The sequence below is a fragment of the Anoplopoma fimbria genome, chromosome 19 (assembly GCF_027596085.1).
Source record: "Anoplopoma fimbria isolate UVic2021 breed Golden Eagle Sablefish chromosome 19, Afim_UVic_2022, whole genome shotgun sequence".
Lineage (NCBI taxonomy): Eukaryota > Metazoa > Chordata > Actinopteri > Perciformes > Anoplopomatidae > Anoplopoma > Anoplopoma fimbria.
The window spans coordinates 22,525,592-22,542,034 of NC_072467.1; positions in this window are offsets into that span (position 1 = coordinate 22,525,592).

A 16,443-nucleotide genomic window follows, 5' to 3' on the forward strand; every position below is an offset into this window, starting at 1 on the left:
CACAACTCTATCACACAGCTACGAATACATTTTATAAGAAAAGTTCATATATGGAACTAGGCACGCATCAACAGTCTTTTATCTGCAGCATGCAAACATGGATAGATGCATGATAGGTCATTAAATCCTCCATCCTTGTTATAAAAATGAGGGAAAAAAATATAAAGCAACACTTCTTTTCTTTCTCTCTGCTGTACTCGGGTCTGTCTTGCAAAAGCGATCATGATTAAAGGTGATGATAGTAATGCAATGGAATTTAACAACACCATAAACTATGGCCTCCAAAATGAGCAAAGTTTAATTACGACTCTAAAATATTAAAAATGATGAACTTCATGAAGGTTAAATGTTGTACTAGTCTGCATTCGTTTTACTTCATTCATTCATTTTCCTCAAATCTACATCCTGGACATGTAAGAACGGGTTAAAAATGGTAAAGTTAATAGAAGTTTTTCAAAAAGCCTTTAGAAATTGAATCCCGAAAACCATAAGAACTGTTGACCCATTGCTGTGACCTTATTGAGTGGTGTGGGTGGTAGGGAAAGTGATCAATTAAATGAATTATTATGATCGTTTAACTGGTTTTGTTTCATTTACATTATCTTTGCAAATGATAATTAAATAAATTGGACCTAAATCATTAAAATAAGTGGGATTTCACCTCCAGAGGATGTTTACTGGAAGATGGATGGTTTTTTTTGTTCAATAAAACAAACACACTGCTAATGATAATGGCAGTCATTTCTAAATGGGTGACACTGTGTGCACAGATCAGTAGTCTAATGATTGTGGTTGTTAAAACTCTGCAAGTCATGTTTCATTGCAAGTTCACCCAGGCTGCTAATTTGGGCTAGCTCTTTACAGATGTGGCTGGGCGTTATGTGTGAGAGAGGGCCTGTGTGTCCTTATATGGTGTTCCATCGTTATTAAGCTCATTAGCCACGTCTCCCCAGCTCTGTTCAGAGAATCACCGTTCATTTTTGCTTCATAAGGAGATGTTTTTTCAAAAGAGGAACAGCCTCCAGAATGTCAGGCTTTTATAAAGTGGATGCAGGAATTTGGAAGGGCTCACTAATCAGCACTCACTAATGAGAACCATCACTTCTTTCACAACATCCCCCCCGAAGAAAAGAAGAAAAGAAGAAAAGAAGCCTGCCAATTGTTTTGTTTGGGGGGAAAAACACAAAAACTTTTAACTGTATTAATGATGTGTGTGATTTGACAAATAACACTAACAGTTATATATATTGTAACCCCATAACTTACCTTAACTTTTTTTTTTAAAAGATACAGAAAGCTAAGTGATGCCGATAAAATCACAGATGAAAGTGTTTTCACTCACTGTTTTTTATGAATAATATGTCTTTCCTAATGTCTTGTCTTTTTTTATCGAGCCATTATAATATTTCCCCTAAACTAAGCGTAGGCGGTCTCTAAGGTAAAACCCATTAGCATTTTGGAGATGAGGGCTAAACAGGTGCACACCTTCACGGTTCATTTCATTTAGCTACTGAACAACCGTAATGTGGGCTCAAATATTATCACTTAACTATAATGCAGCCGGCATGTCCAGGGAAAGAGAACATTTCAAACTGTACCAAATTAGAAATAACAAATTTTGCAATAGCGGTTGTATAAAAATGTGTCTCCTATCGCCCTGAAAATAACCAATTCAATCTCTGCTGATATATAACCTTGATCAAATGTCTTCAAAGTGTCTCTATAGTGCAACAATATTTGATTTGATTCATGTTGAGATAAGATTTTCCTGTATATTTCTGTTTTCTTAAGCCTGTCAAGGATCTTGGCATCAAAGGTTCATTTAAACTAAGAAATATTCATCAAATACCAATGCTTTATCTGCTGATGACATGATGGGACTTGATTATAGGAAACAAGTTGCTGTTTCTTAAACAACACAACAATGAAATCATTTTATAGCTAGCAGCTCTGTGAGGCTCTACTTAGCAATGCTAAATGCTGACGGGGTATAATTTGTGTACCATGTTCACCACGGTAGTTTAGTATGTAACAGTGGCTTGCTAACAACTGCTAATTAGCACTAAACCCAAAGTACAGCAGAGGTTGATGGGAATGTCGTCAGACCATAAACTCATGTTTACAATGTTTACTGAGGTATTTAATCAAGTGAGAAGTAGGGTCATTTTCTCATTTATTTTTTGCAACCAGTTGCCGGCTATTAGAACAAATGCAGGCTTAAGGCACTTGAGATAATATTTATATATATATATATATCTGTACCAGATTTCAAGAGCAAACAACATATTTAAAATCTGATGTATATATGTATAGAAGCTAAAGTAAATTTGGATTTTTGGGGGAACAGAAAGTAACTAAGCAGAACAGCCAGATTGTGAACGATTGAGCTCCCCAGAGAGGGCTGCTGGAATAGCGGTTTCCTTTTTCCCCCTAAGGCTGAGAGAAAATGCTTCAAAGGCGGGAGGGCTGCTTCCTATACACACACACACACACACACACACACACACACACACACACACACACACACACACACACACACACACACACACACACACACACACACACACACACACACACACACACACACACACACACACTGTTTCTGTTTGTCTGTGTATTGCTTTGTCCCATAATGCCCCGTCCCCCACTCCGAGCCCTGATCTTTTGGGTTTGGGACAACTTGCTGACAGAGCCTTCAAGGCTTGAGGTGATTATGTCACGGCGGCAGAACAGTTACACATGGACTCTTTTCCAAACGCAGCAGGAGATGCCAACCTTCGGTGGGCCGGAGCATCACTTGCTGCTGCACTGGAAAAACTGAAAACACTGCAGCCATGGCAATAAATGAAGGGGGAACGATAACCTATGAAGGTCACATCGGGCTTTATATTTCGGACAGAAGTGTTTTTAGTGTGTGGGGCTGAACCTGGCTTGGCAATTTGTTTAGTTTGGAAGATTGAGAGACCAGCACTAACAAGGGCTCATGAGGTGCTTAAGAAAGTCTGTTTCAAGCAATGTGCCACAGAGAATATAAATATGGATATAAAAAGGTAAAAGGTTCTCACGTCTACTGCTGCAATGAATTTTTGATTAGTCGACTCACAGAACACAGACAACACAGACAAGTTTGATAAATGATTAATTATTGACGTGATTTGTCAAGCAAAAATGTCTGGTTAGGCAACACAAGCAATCGCTATTTGCAGACAACAGCATTCAGTCAACTTTGTAGCAGATACAAGCTCCAAAGCTCAAAGTAATGTGTAATGTTCAATCTGTAATTGTTTTTGTCACCTTATATGTGTTGAAATTCTCTTTCAATCTTGACAGCAACCAAAAAAATCAAATGTTCCGAAAAATAATTGGTTTCCCAAATGTTACCTACACCAGCTTTAAAGAGTATGAAAACTTCAGTGAAAATGGCCCAAAATACTTCTCATTCTTCGAAGTTTAAAAAGAAAACTAAAAGAAAAACTGCGACTGTTTGTACTACATAGTGTAGAAGGCTCACAATAACCATTCATATTTGTCTTTTGTGAACGAAAAAATAGTTTTATTTAATTCCTTTGGATCCAAAATTAAAAGCCCTTTTCCTTCTCTTGCATAATGTACACACAAGCTTCTGATTAGGAAGAAACACTGAAGTCTCACCATTATTATTGTAATGAATTCACAGGCTATTGTGCAAAACGCAAAAGGAGCATAGAAAAATAAACACGTTCCCCCACCGCTGCTTTGATGAGCAGCCATGAAAACATTTCCTTATGCAATCATCCATCTTTTCTTCACCTATATTTGACATCTACTGGTTTTCATGCACAATTTTAAATCCAATATTAAAGGACAACTACAAGAGAATCCAACCATAATAGTCATTTTTCTTTTAATTCTTACGTTTTATTTTTGATTACCTTCAATATGTTTCTATGCATCACTATGAAAAAAAAATGAGCAAATTAAGTTCATAACCCCAGAATGAAGGATGTTAAAAAATTCAGACAAAGCCCCTGTCAACTCTCTTACACATCCTCCCGGAGCATCCAAACTTATTTAAATAATCCACATTTTTTGCTCAGAATTAATCATTCATGAGTGATGAGTTAATATTATGCAGCTAAATCAAGCCTACCTCTTCCATTGCACATAAGCATTCGCCGAGACATTGTGTCAGATTTAATTTTAGAATGACGGTACTTATGGAAATCAAAGCAGTCCTCAAGCAGTGCAATTGAGAAATAATCTGTTTTTGAAAGGTGAAGATGTTAAAATTGTTAAATTCTATATAAGAGCCCTACTGAATATCTCCAACAAAATGAATTCAAAGGTGGAGGGAGGGTAAATGAACATTTTGCGAGGGGGATACTGAACATGTTACTCTTTCTCACTCAATTTGTGAGTGAACATTTTCTTTCTGTAGATGAAGTGAGTGAATTTGACAATCGCCCTGAGATTGTGTGTGTTGTGTAAGAGCTCGTCTATTTCCATGAGCTCTTACACCGGCTTATGGAACAACCACTATATATCAACTCGTCCCTATATATCTGTAGGATAAAGCTTTAATAGCTGCGACTACCGCAAGCTACACTGGTTCCTCAAGCAAGGGAGTCAACACAGAAACATGCCTTCATTTCATAATGAATCATTAAAGCTACATCGTATCGGCTGCTAGGAGGTGCGATGTGCACAGTGTGGAGCGTTTCAGGGCCATATTGACTTTAATTGTGACTGGCATCCTCCCAGTGTGGCGAAGTAAATGTCCTCTTTGCTTAGCTGGCCCTGCAGCTCACGATGAGGCCTTTAAAAGGAAATGAGCTGTAATTAGTTGATAGAGAGGTGACCCTGATGCAGAAAATGCCACACTGATGCATTTGGTATTAAACACCAGAGGATACTGCTGCTGCCGATTGTTGGGGAGTAACAGCATAGATAGCAGACCATCACTGGCAAGAGGGAGCTCCAACAACACCGGGCTTGTTTCAACATTCATCATTTTATGTCAGCATCTATGTATTGGCAACAATAATATTTTCCTTAGGCAAAAGCTCCCCGGCCTTTCCCATAGTACCTTAACACTGAAGGTTTGCACATGGTTAAAGTAGTAACACATGGTTAACGCTAAGGTAACGTAAGCTACAGTAACCCTGTCTCCTTCAAAATGACGTTCCAATACAACTAAAGCACTCTCACAGTATTAAACATGTGGTTGACGTTATAAAAGTACTTTGTTAGGTTTAGGCAATACAACTACTTGGATAGGTTTGGTAAAAAAAAAAAAAATCTTGTTTTGGCTGAAAAATATTTGCTACTGAAACAAAATACAATGAAAACACTACGAAAGTTTTTGCTTATGTAAAGGCGCCAAGAGCAGTTGGTTCATACGGGACACCACAGTGGTCTACTGGGTGAAAGTCCAGTGCAAACCACCATCCCGTCCTCCTTATAAGGACTTCCGAGGACTCATTTGAAACGTACCTTAGATATGTCAAAAGCAAATGTTATCTATGACAAAATAAGTTTTCCTCGAAACATAATTCACAATGAAGTTCTGTTGTATGGAAAGGTAATTTCTAGAAGACAGGGCTGGCTACAGACGTATTGTCATGTGACTCAGTGGTGTAGCATTACGTGACATATCGACGTCCGATAAAAATCACTCAACATACAGTAGAAGAATGCCGGTCCTCTGAATAAAGTGCCTACTGAGGACTGATTATACATCAGGTGGAGGGCAGGAAACACCTTGGACAGAATCCAGAACAAACAAAATGATGCATGATTAGGAGAAATAGTGTTCAATATCTCTTGCAAGTATGTCTAATGATGCAGTCCTGAACCGCAACAACCATTTCTATTCAAGCAAGAGCTTGGTGGCATTGAATGAACAAAAGCAGAAATCATGCAACACTTCAAGGACCTTCCTCCAGCCACATTATGTAGCACTTCACATCCAGCCACTGTCACGATTTCACCAGGAACCAAAGAAAAGAAAGAAGCAATAGAACAACTTCCTAGTCTCAACCTTGGGTCACTCTTTTCTTCAAAAATGGCATAGTTAAAATGGATGACAGTCCATCCGCTGAAAAAGGAGTTCAGAAAGGAAATCAAAAGACACAATTTCATCTTTTAAAAGAAAAAATAAAGTATGGCTCACTTCAGCTTTCTCACATAGGATGTATCTCCTTCAGGGGTGTTGGCCCAGGCAAAACATTGCCTTATAAGTGCTTAATCAAAAATCAGTTGCATTATAAAAACTGCACAGCAGCCAGCCAAAGCTCTGAGGCAGATTCTGTTTCAGCACCACAACAAAACAAAATGTGTTTTTCATTTTCCTTTCTACTGCAATGTGAGAACAGTCAAAAGATAGTAGATTTAACCTCCCAAACAATTAATGGCAGGTTGACGTTGTATCACTGAAGCCTTCCTGTTTACCCTCTATTTAAATGGCTGCCTGTTGTTTTAATGCGTTGACCTGACCAGACTTTCATCTGTTTACTTTAAACACTAACATATAATGAGAATGGACCCTGGACAACAAGGCATTTGAAATTCATAAAGTGCTTGTTCCTGCACTGCCAAACAGAGACTCGGGAGCCCTACTTCAACCAAAATGAATCACCTGATTGTATATGCAAACGAAATGGCGTCTGTTGAAGCATGCAAACCGATTGTAAATGAATTGTCCAAAGGCTACAGCCTGCTGGGATATTGATTAACGTGGCTTTCTGCTGAAGAAATAGGCTGGACAATTGACACATACAAGCATTGGAAATAATCTACACTATATAGGTTATAGCATGATTTGTTACACATTGTATCTGATATATGAGCTTAAACCCAGATGTTTGTCCAAACTGAATATACTCTATCGATATTTCAAAAACCTATACCACAGCGCATCAATAGATAGATATTTTTTAATTTTCGTGTCATGCACAAAAACGTGCCCAACCCTCAAGGGTTTACAAGACACCAACAGAACAGCTGCAGTGGATCCACATCTCATCAATAAGTCCTGTAATTCCCATTTCCAGCATCCAATATTTATCATTTTCTTCTTTTTCTGACTATCATTTCACTAAAACATCCTCATACAGAGAGGGGAGCAGCCCTGGATGACCCCACCGTGGCTCCAGTGCACAGATAGGGGAGTTTAATCCATGTCCTCTGAGAGATTGCCCAGAAAGATGAAGCCTTAATTAGCCAGATAAAACTCCACATAATGGCGCTATTGATATAGGCTGGGAAATGAGGACTAAGCAGAACAAAAAAAACAAAGACTACTGTATATATAAGATGGCTGAGACGGGCTTGGGAGACAGTTTCAAAGTAAAGTAAAGTGGATAGAAAAAAAAAAAAAAAAAAAAAAAAGTGGGCAGTTCGCTACGTAACCCTCGTTCTCAACTCCAGTGGGGGGCGAGGAGGGGGGGGAAGGGGGCGGCAGTGTCTCATCTCCAATCCACCTGCTCCAAATTCTCTCATAAGAAGCTTAGAGGAAAATGCTGACCTTCATATAATCAAAGAATATGTGGAGGAAACAACAACAACAGTTTTTTAGAGTACTTAAGCAATAGCACTCATGGGAGGTTCGCGCAATTAAAGGCAAAATTACTTGACTAAGCTGTCCTTGTATCCTCCCGTTCCCTATCTTGGCTTCCCTGTAGTATGAGAGGAGGTCATAAAGATAGCGAAAGGAAAAGAATCACATCGCACTATAGCTCCGCTAATCCTGGGGGGTACGAGAGGGAGCCGAATCTCAGTTTTTAGAAAGACAATCTAGGTATTCCGCATGCTACACATGGATCAATGACAAGGTGACCCTGTGTAGTAATAGCAGGTGGCTTTAGGGTTGGCAAAGACACTGCAAATCCCTTGTCAACACTTGTGCACCCTCTTTTTATTTTTTTTTACAATAAAAACGCATTTGGACTTTGTTCCTTTCAGCTTTGGATCCTTAAAGTAATCCTCCTTAAAACAGATTTAAAAAGGCACATTTTTGTACCCTCATATTGACGATATGTGTGGATTACTATCTCTTGGAATACCTCATTAGATTCTGAGAGCAACTCATATCAAAGCCCATCCAACCTCAATCTGCAGTGCTACTAAGTGAGATCCGTTCTGCCGCTCATGCCTTAATTAATGAGAATGACTGTCTTTTTTCCCTTTGCGTCCCCGTAGAGCAGTGCCTTCGTCGAAGCATGCTGACAGGCGGATGATATGCTTGTGGACGCACATTTTAGAATTCCATCTTTGTAGTCTTGTCATGTTAGCCTTGTTGTGATGTAACTTGGATGACATTTACAGAGGAGACGTAAGCCAACGGTGCCAAAACACCTCTAACTGTGCTGGAAATTCTTCCCCGATTTTCTCTCAGTTGAATCAAACTTCAACTTTATTTGTGCAGTCTGGATGATTAAACACCATCATATCCATACAGTTGGCATGGTGGGGAAATAACAGGAATGGTGGATCATCAAACAAACACCATCCTACCTGAGAGCTACAAAACAGAAAAGGTGTGCTTCAGTGAAATAAACAGTTGAAATGTAGAAGTTCAAATTCCAATGACATTTAAATGTCGCATTTAGAACTGAAAGGTTTCGTTATTAAGTTATTAGTTATTAAGAAAAAATAACGAACATTCTCTGCACGTACTTTCTCTAATGTGGGGATTTGCTTCTTTTCTTTGACAGGTGTTTTTCACTATTTTCTGACATTTTGACCGTAAATCAAAAATTGCCGGATGAATCGTTGCTTATTTATTGTTCATAAAAATAAAATAAAAATCATGACATTCAACAATGATGGCGGAATGCACATGATGTAAATGCTTTGCTATTATCTGTCCTAAATCATTGTTGTTTCACTCATTATTGCCATCATGTTAGGAGCAAGCAAATGAAATGAAGAAGAAAATGCAAAAGAGCTGAATTATTTATTTGGCATTTGCATATCTACCTCGGGATCATCGTGAGGGTAGATTGTATTGTTGAGGGGAGATTACTCCTTAGGTTTCTTTTTACGGCTTGCTGTAAGTCCAATATACTGAATCCATTACTTCTCATCAGAAGCAATATTTTAATGCATAGTTCACTACAAGTAACGCAAGATGCTATTTTCTTCATACCTTAATTTGACTCATTCTGTCATCGCCATAACTTTTGCCCGTGCACCTTTTAGACCTTTGAACATAGCCCCCTTGCGAAATCAGTTATGAGATAGAAGGGTTACATTGCCTGGCCCATCCTCTTGGCCCACATCAGCTCTCTGCAGACCTGATCTCTCTCTCTCTCTCTCTCTCTCTCTCTCTCTCTCTCTCTCTCTCTCTCTCCCTCCCCCGATTCCCACAGGTTCCCAAACTACTTTGCACTTCTGTGGCAGCACGTCACTCGCCGGCATCCAACAAGGTCAAATGCCATTTCATTTTCTCGCCTTTGATCGCTGCCTAGGCCCTTTCATCAGTCCCCATCCACCCACCACCACCACTGCTCCACCGCTTCAACTGCCATCACTCAACCCCACCCCACGTTTAGAGTACGTGTGTAACTCTGCTGTAGCCAAAGTTAGAATCTGTCTCTCCAGAGGTAATACATAAGCAATCAATCAACTTGAACCTGTCAAACTTGTATGTCAGAGCCTTTGCTTTCAGAGAGGATAAAATAAAAGTATGCAAGCACAACGCAATGTGCACTTAGGTGTGGCATTCATCTCAAAAGCCTTCTGCCGGTAATTCAGCTTCCCCTGTCCTTGAGTGAAGCTCCCTGCATTCTGTTTTCCTCTATGAAAGCTGAAACACATTGACTGAATGAGGCTCTCTGCTTAACCAACCCCACCCATACTGTGCAGCTCAGCTTAGAGATGAGGCTATGTGTCATGGTATGCTGTCCTGCAAAGTCCCAAAAGCCTATGCGATAAGCTATAACATTGGCATTGTTTGGGCTTCCTAGTGGCCTTGGGGTTTAAGATGATGTTGTTCCAACATACTTTAAGAAATTGACATTGTCCTCACCTCATAACTCATTGTTGAGTTTATGTTAGATCCAGTATGTTATGCCTGCCAGCTCAATATTTCTACCAGGTAAAGAGTGTGGAAAAAGAATGGGCCAACTATGGATATGCCAAACATTTCAACATGTCAAATGATCCTGATCTTAATAGTACATAACTACAATTGACTTATATAGTCATGTACTTTGGCAAACAACTCCTTCAATAAAACAAAATATAAAAGTTAATATTCAATCATGTTAAATGATTCAAGATGTTCAAGTTCATGATTCACATTGATTTCAGATCTGATGAATGTTAAATCCTTTTAGCCATAAAAATATGAATATATAATAAATATAAATAATGTAATATGTATATAAATGGATATCTGGATATGGAGTTTCTTGCTTGTTTTATTTACATAATAAATTGAACACTGGGTTTTTGGCTGCTGGTCAGACTAAATAAGCAATTTTGACACATTAGTTTGGCTGTGGAAACTTGGGATGGGGATTTGTCATTATTTTTGAAAAAGGATGTAGAGCAAATGAGGATGTTTGGATAGAAAAAGTAATCAAAATAATTATTAGTGGGGCCCTGAATAATTCAGGAATTCTCAATGCTTGCAGTGTTTATACTTTACGAACATGTTTTGGACTCAATAGGAATTCAGGTAACAAAACAACAAGAACTCCTGTCTGGTTGGTAAGATTAAAAAAAATAATCTTCAGAATATTGTGTTTATATGTCATAATATATCACACAATAGGCATATCGAGGCTGACATAATCGAGTATTTCTTTTCCAAGATATGGGCTTATCCCAGAATGTAAACAGATTATGGCACTCTAATGCAAAAAATAGAGCCTCCAGGTCATTATTGTAGATGTAAACACAATCAGTGACACAGCACAAGTTCCAGTTTTTCTACAAGAACCGATACAGCCATGTCTATCTGTAGGTGAGATTATTGCTGCTTCTTGGTGTCTAGCAAATAACGTGTCCTCATGCCACCCACCCAGTCAGGTCGATAACCTGAAATCTGACCCCTTGTTTCCTCCATGCACTTTAGCTCTCCTCCATCGACAGTATTAGCAGTTCTTTGTTACAATGTTCTGTCATTCCTTGCTCTCGTTGACAGCGAGTGGGTGAAAGAAAGCCAGAGCGAGGGAGGGAGAAAGAGAGACAGACAGACAGACGGACAGACGGATAGAGAGGGCTTTTCGGGGAGTTAAACAGAGAGAGCGAGGGAGAACACCAGAGAGAAGGTGAAAGCGAGGTTTTAGGGAACTAAAAGCCTCTGCCCCTTTTATACCTCAAAGCAAAGGCCCCTGTTGTCTTGCATCACATGATGAATGGGAGCAGGCTGTCAATGGATGAAAAGCACCTACACGTATCTAACGAAAGGAGAGTATAATGGGCTTGAAACACATTCAAATATTTGAATGATCGGAGAACACTTTAATCCATGTATCACAGAGGGTAGCCTTTCTGTAGCGTGGCAGCATTTGAACAGGGGGGACCGTGTTCTTAATGAATGCTAATGGGATTGGTGGCTTTTAATGGCACTTTTTGAGTGCCATTAAATAGCGACAGCAACAGAACAAGTTCCTCTAATATCATAGGGAACATGCAGTGGATCCGGCTTAAATGACAACTTCACTTCTAAGTGGATCCTTGGTCAGCCTACTAGACAGAGGAATTGAGAGTTGAGTGCTAGTGCTGTACCTAAACACCGAACTCAGTGATCTCTGGATCTCGACAGGGTGTTCTAACAGCTATTACATCAGGGAGGTGGGGCAGGAACACAAATCTTGTTCCCACTTACGGAAAAATATCATTCGCTCCATTCAAGTGTGACTGTGTAAGTGGAGCTTCTGTTGTCCCACCATTGGGTTTCCAGTCGCCACTGAATAGCACCGTCTGAATAGATGCTTTCAGTAGAACAGATGCCACACATTGTAATTTTGCAGCTTGTAACCAATCATTACCACTGCAAAACAATTCATTCAGACTCTAGTTACATATGCATGTGTGAATATCAAATGGAAGAACATTCAGATGGAAAGGAAGGCATTGTATATGGACTACATACTCCAAAAAAACATCACATTTGATGCTAGGTCAAGTTAAAGAGTCCCTTTTGCCACATCATGTGTTTAGGCTCTAGTTTCCTATCTCAAGTTGTCTCAAGGGCAACAAATGCCTCCACCAATATTATTTACAGGCATACATGCCAATCGCACAATCTTCTATAAGATGGGCATCTGGGTATAAGTTTGCCTGGCAACATGGATGCAAGCATAGGCACTGATTAGTCCCTATGCAGTGAATACAAATGTCCTCTCCAGAGGGTTGGTGAAGAGCTTCAGTAAGCAAAATAACACCGCCCCAACCCATGACCTAAACCTCGTCCACCATCGATGACTCTTTTTTTTAATGATCCATCCTCCAAGGGACTAAAGGTGGTTTATGGCAGGATGTTATTCCAACCTTGGTAATGATAAGGGGCTTGCATCGCTTTAATGTACACGAGTTAGAAAATGATCTCGTTGAAAGATGGAGACAAATTCAAGGGATCATCAAAATGCTGGCAGTGGTCAAGCTATATTAGAATAAAATCCATATTGATGCTGTATTTACATGCCGACTGAGGAGGATCAAGACTTATGGAGGCAATGTACACTAAGCATACTCCAGCCAAGAATCAATTTCTGCTGGTTGTTGCCACTTGAAAACATGTGGTAATCCAGCTTTTCTTTGTGGACACCTTGATTTTTCACACAAGCAGAAAGGGTGGAAACACTCTCTCAAGGTACCTTTTACAGAAACTCTCTAAAGACCTTTTTCACAACACCGTGAAGCAGGTCAGAATTATGTGCACTCGTGTGAGCTTTTCTTGCATGGATCCTTTAAAGGTGGACAGTACAGGCTAATGTGAATGCATGGCATTTTGACATTGATTTATCATGCCTTTTATCAAGGCTCTCTTTTGGTCACTTCAGATATTCTCGATTTTTTTTCTTTCTACTGCAGCTTTTCATTAGAATGAGTCCTGACAAAACATCAAATAGCCACTAAAAGTTAAGGCCAAGTCACAACGTCTTACATATTCAACATATTCAATAAAGCTTTGTTGAAGCAGCATTGATTTGATTTGAGCCGAGAGCATGAGCTTTTAGATTTATTTTTGGGTCATCCAGAGGCCATTAAACCGTTGTAAGAAAAGTCAAACTAACAGTAACACTTTATATTTGTGGATACAGTTTTTAAATATGTGCCACGTGCTTGGGCTGGGATACTTTCCACAGCATGTGAAAAATCTTAAGGATGCACAGATCTGACCTTTTCAGTCTTGATGCTGATACCTGGGCTTTTGATATCCGCCGATACCGAGTACCCATCATACACCAGTGTTTAATTAATAAGCTGTATGCCTCACTGTGTGGAAGTCTGTAAGATCATTTTTTTGTATGTGTAAAGCAACATCATGCTGAACTTGAACTGCCTTATTAACTTTGTAAAACAAAAAATGACAAATACAAAAAAAAAGAATTTATTGAATAGTTGATACCTGTTCTACCCTTTGTCACTGATACCCGATCCAGATATTTGAGGCAGTATTCGAGAGTTCTCCGATAACAGTATGGTGTCTGTAGCATCTCTAAAACCTTACGCTCAAAGGGAATGCACTGTCAAAGCCGAAGACTTTCAGACGGCACTTGCAGCTGCTCTGTCTGCTTATCTATGTCAAAAGCCGTCCACCAAGGACAACAGTGACTTGTGAACAAGAACCCCCCCCACACATCAAACAGCTACTATGATCCCACTGCGGGTCTTTTGTAAACATGCCATCCAGCCCTGGGCAGCCATGTAACAAGGCAGTGGCATCAAGTGGAATGGCAGCCAGGTCTTATGAAGACAACATAATTGCCTTCGCGGGTGCAAAACTCCCAGCACTGTGTCATCACAGCATTATGTAGGCATCAGGGCCTCACATCTGGGAGCTAATAAACACCTTGTCAATGCAGTAGGTGTCGGCTTTACACCCAGGGTGAGTGTATCCAAGAGACGCACTCACACGTCACATAGCCAGCATTAGCCGCGCTCACCAAACACCATTTGGTCATTTAGTGGGTTGTGGGAAGGAGAGCTTGTGATCAGTCATCATGCGCTAACATGATGGTCCACACCATCGCCACCCACTCTGTCTCGACTGCTCCTCTGCCCCGGTCTGCTGACAAATCCGTGGAGAGGCTGATTTCTTTCACGAGTTATTAAAATGCGGCGCACGCACCCTTTTTTCTGGTCTTATTCGTTTGCTATTCCATCCTCTCTGCAAGGGATTGAATTACAAACATGCCAAGATGTAACCATACTTCATAGAAATCTAATGCTGTTATGAGAGGCATGATTTCCCTGTGACATCTGATACTCTGTATTATATCGGCCACTGTATAGAGGTTTAGCTTATTGCGAACATTGATCAACGTCTCGTAATTCAATATAAGATGTCAACAGCAGCATAATGTTGTGGGAGGGGTCTTTGCTACGGTGTCCTGTAGCCTACTGCAGGGCAGAGGTGTATCCTATTGACATCTGGTAGATGGCCAAGGTCAGCGGCTGCACATTTGTTTAATGAAGGCAGCAAGGGTGTCTGGGGGGAAAAAAGCGGATCACACCTCATCAGCCTCCTGGCTGTTGCGCGGCAGCCGTGATTGAGTCAGCAGCATCCCAATCATCCCATAGGTAAAACCTAACAGAAATCTGATTTAAAAAAAAAAAATGTAAGCCTGTAAGGGAAGTTAGAAAAACAACAACAGGAATGTAGTGAACATTATAGGCTTTAAAGGAAAACATCGGGTGTTATAGGTTCACAGAGGTCACTATTGAGTGCCACAAAGAGACTTAGAGACCAAGCAGAGGGAAAACCACAATAACAAAGAGAGCAGATAATTCTCTCTGTGGGGAAAACAATGAACTCAGGATGGGCTATAATGCACATATGAAGCCTCCTGTGCCACGCCCTTTGCCCCCCCCTGCATCTGTTTGATATCTCCAAAGTGCATCAGCTATCTATCATCTTGGATGGTGAGCCCAGATAAAGCCGGGAGAGGCTGCTGCTGCTGCTGCTGCTGCTGCTGCTGCTGCTGCTGGAGGAGCTACGGGAGGCTGCTCCCGTTCTATCTGGCTGTCCGCTCCCTCCGGCTATTTATAACCAATAGAGCTACAGCACTTTATGAATGTCCGCGGGGCACAGCATCACACAGTCTTCTGATACTCTGCCGCAACTGTTTTGGTGTGTCGTTATAAGAGGCAGGGCTGGAAAATAAAGGGTGTGTGTGTGTGTGTGTGTGTGTGTGTGTGTGTGTGTGTGAGAGGAGGGGGGGGGGGTACATTTCAGGGGCCACTCTCGTAATATTCTCTGCAAATCCTGCCTTGAATAACAAACAGCGGGCTGCGTGTGGCACCGCAGACACACACAAGTTTTCACCCCGTGTCCTGTGCAGTAGCAGCTATATATAGATCCCATCACTGTTGCCTAGCTGAAAACACCCCCCCCCCCACACACACACACACACACACACACACACACACACACACCTCCAAGAAATAAATAATAAAAAAAAGAAAAATCCAAAGTCGTTTGTGAGGATCAATGAAATGCACGACTCCTTTGCAGCAGAAGACTGCTCTGCTTTTATACGCTGCCCCATCTCACAGATAGCCATCTTTTGCAGATGAATAAAATGGCATATGGGGATGATCACGACTGCCTCACACTGAGGAGTGTTATCTCAGCAGAGCCTATACGTGGACAAATAAAGGCTAGATTAAGATAACATTTTGCAATTCACCCTCTTTTTTTCCCCCCCGCCAGACACACACACACACACACACACACACACACACACACACACACACACACACACACACACACACACACACACACTCTCCATTCTCTCTAACACACACACATACACTCACATTTGCGGGACAATTACATTTGATTAATGGCTTAAGCCTTTTGTCACACACACACACACACACACATAGAAAAGGAGCAGACAAAGCAGATTACACTGTCCCAAAAAAATATGTGCACGGATCACACATCTATGGATCCATCTCGAATGTGCGAGTATTGGATGCATTTTTACCTGCAGAGGACGCGCCTAACCACACGCTCAAGTCCCCCTTTGCTTTTTTTTTTTTTTTTTTTTTTTTGTTGTTTTTGTGTGTCCTGTCAACCGATTTTGACTTGCAGGGACATTCCATCCGATTTGACACCGGGAATGAGATCCGAGGAGCTTTAAGGAAAGCGTCTCGTTTGGAGTGAAATGCACATATGTGAGGGGACGTTTTTCCTTCAAAGTGGCCCAGAGGCACCGCTGCGTTCTGGGTATCCTCTCTATAAAAATAAATAAATTTAAAAAAAAAACCATCTTTAGG